The sequence below is a fragment of the Myotis lucifugus genome, unplaced genomic scaffold, assembly GCF_000147115.1.
Source record: "Myotis lucifugus unplaced genomic scaffold, Myoluc2.0 scaffold_246, whole genome shotgun sequence".
NCBI lineage: Eukaryota > Metazoa > Chordata > Mammalia > Chiroptera > Vespertilionidae > Myotis > Myotis lucifugus.
The window spans coordinates 457,139-460,414 of record NW_005871294.1 but is presented as its reverse complement, the minus strand read 5'-3'; positions in this window follow the sequence as shown (position 1 = coordinate 460,414).

The following is a 3,276-nucleotide window of genomic DNA, read 5'->3' as shown; positions in this document are numbered from 1 at the left end:
ATGGTTTTATGTCTGTTAAGAAGTCTTTCTACCTTAAGGTTATAAACACAAAGTCCCTTTCCACGTGCAGCAGTATACCTTCCCTTGAACTTTTCCATGCCCTCATGGACTATTTATCACCTCAAGGAAAGTTCTGCCTCTGAACAATAAGTCTTGCGTGCAAGACTTTGTTCTGACGTGGCCTGCTTGCAGGCTCCCGCCTTTTCTTGGCAGAATGTCCTCTTCTAGTTAACTTCATTCTGCTTGACCGCTACATTTCCCCACTTTTTAGTTTTGCTGCAGGTTTGAATCATGATAGAGAAAATAGCAAAGCTGTTTCATTATAAGGTACAGGGGTGACACATAAACTAGTATGGTTCCAATCACATTTTAATCACTTTTGCAAACTAACAATTTGGTCCCCCAATAAAACTACTGATTGTTCAAGATCGGCTAATTGTTTATTGATTTTACTATCAATTTTCCGTTGAGAATTCTATAACTGTTCTGATTCTTTATGCTAGTCTTGAACAAAAGTAGCAGTTTGGACTGATCGCTGTAATGCTACCCTAGCCGCTGCAGCTGTTGCTGTTATAGCAATTAACCCAAGAATTACAGCGATTAGCATGCCAATAAATCTTTTTGACCTCTTCAATATTCCTTCCGCAATGGCTTGGAGAGCTCCAGCTAGAGAACTTTCCTGCTATTGTCGATCTATCTGTACAGGTAACCATACTCCTGTTCTGGCTTGCAATAGATACAAGCCCTCTCTATTGTGATTAAAAGGTACAGAGTTATTTACATAAGTTAACAAGGTACAATTAAAATAAGATATTTCCCCAGTTCCAGACACACAGGTATTCTGGCAACTCCTGTTGAATAGTTGTTCATTCTTGTTCCTTCTTCTTCTGGTTTCATAGGCCCACGATCTTTAAAAAGTCCAGGCACCCAATTAGTCATTAGTTACAGGGCCTTCCATGGGCAGTCACAAGACCTTCCCCTTCCTGGCATAGGCGCTTCACCTGTCCCCATGTAGGTGGAGGGGTGTTTCGGGTGCGAGGCAATGGCACGCGAATTGTTTGTCCTCCCTGGATGGTTAGCTGCGCAAACCAGTCTTCCAGTCCCGCTTCATTACACTTCCTCTTGCTCCCCATGCCTTAATTTGATTCTTTTATCAGGAATCCAGAACTTCTTGGTTTCTGTGAAAGCATAAGCATAGCCTCGACCCCACCTTAAAATGGTAGCCGGGCACCATTGATTAGTAGGGACATCTTGGTACATGATAGGTTTTTCTACCGGGACCTCCTTTTTATGTCCCCATTGTGTTTTAGCAGCTGACACTGCATCTGTATTCAAATTTAAAAAATTTAAAGTAAATAGAGCTCTTAATAATCTTCGCAGGGAGTCTGGCCTGATACCAGCTCTTCTCCCCCTTTTTGTTTTTGCAGCATTTCTTTAAGGGTGTAATTCTGCCGTTCAATAATTGCTTGACCTGTACTGTTTCCAGGAATCCTGTAATATGTTTAATATCAAATTGTTGGAAAAAATGTTGACACTTACCTGATAAATATGCTGAGCCATTATCAGTGTTTAATGGTTCGGGGTTTGCTTATTACAGCAAAGGCTTTAATGCTGGATTTGGGGAGAGAGACTAAGATGGTGACATAGGTAAACACCGGAGATTGCTGCCGCAAACAACCACTTCAAAAATACAACTAAAAGACGGAACGGACATCACCCAGAACCACAGGAAGGCTGGCTGAGGAGAGACTCTTCAACTAGAAGGAAAGACAACAGCATACCGAGGCTCAGAGGAGGCGCAGTGTGGAAAATACAAAGGTGCGGAGGTGCACACGCAAAGCGGGCTGGTGGCTGAGGGCACGGTTGTCGTTTTCAATCAGGAGGGAGTCTCAGATTCTGAGCTCCAGATCTGGGCGAGTCTCTAGGGACTCAGACTCAAACGGGAGAGGCAGGATTGTCTGGCATCAGTTGGAACATGAGGGCAGCTTTCTCTCCGAGGTTTGCAGCGGTTGCTGGGGTTCTGAGAAGCAGAGCCTCTGGGAACGGGACTGAGAGCAGCCATAACTGCTCCCTCCGCCTGCCCTGTTGATGCCCTGCGACCCGCCCCGCCCAAGCCCTGCGCAGAGCCATTTGCCGGATAGCCTCAGGCAAAGGCTAGATTAGCACCTCTCCAGAGGACAGAAGTTTTCCCACTGCAGATACAGGTGATTCTCACAGCCAGTCGGCCTGGTGGTCAAATCCCTCTAGTATTAACTACAACAATCAAGGCTTAACTAGAACAAGACTGTGCACAAAGACCACAAGGGGGTGCACCAAGAAAGCATAAAAAATGCGGAGACAAAAAAACATGACAGAAATGGAGGATATAGAACTAAAAAACGCAATTTTGAGAGCTTGCAATAATGTGCTAGAAGCTGCCAATAAACTTGATGAGAGCCTCACGAAATCTAATGAGACCCTCGATGCTATGATAAAGAACCAACTAGAAATTAAGCATACACGGACTGAAATAAGAATATTATACAGACACCCAATAGCAGACCAGAGGAGCGCAAGAATCAAGTCAAAGATTTGAAATGCGAAGAAGCAAAAAACACCCAACCAGAAAAGCAAAATGAAAAAAGAATCCGAAAATACGAAGATAGTGTAAGGAGCCTCTGGGACAGCTTCAAACGTACAAACATCAGAATCATAGGGGTGCCAGAAGATGAGAGACAGCAAGATATTGAAAACCTATTTGAAGAAATAATGGCAGAAAACTTCCCCCACCTGGTGAAAGAAATGGACTTACAGGTCCAAGAAGCACAGAGAACCCCAAACAAAAGGAATCCAAAGAGGACCACACCAAGACACATCATAATTAAAATGCCAAGAGCAAAAGACAAAGAGAGAATCTTAAAAGCAGCAAGAGAAAGAGACTCAATTACCTACAAGGGAATACCCATACGACTGTCAGCTGATTTCTCAACAGAAACTTTGCAGGCCAGAAGGGAATGGCAAGAAATATTCAAAGTGATGAATACCAAGAACCTACAACCAAGATTACTTTATCCAGCAAAGCTATCATTCAGAATTGAAGGTCAGATAAAGAGCTTCACAGATAAGGAAAAGCTAAAGGAGTTCATCACCACCAAACCAGTATTATATGAAATGCTGAAAGGTATCCTTTAAGAAGAGGAAGAAGAAGAAAAAGGTAAAGATACAAATTATGAACAACAAATACGCATCTATCAACAATTGAATCTAAGAATCAAGTGAATAAATAATCTGATGAAC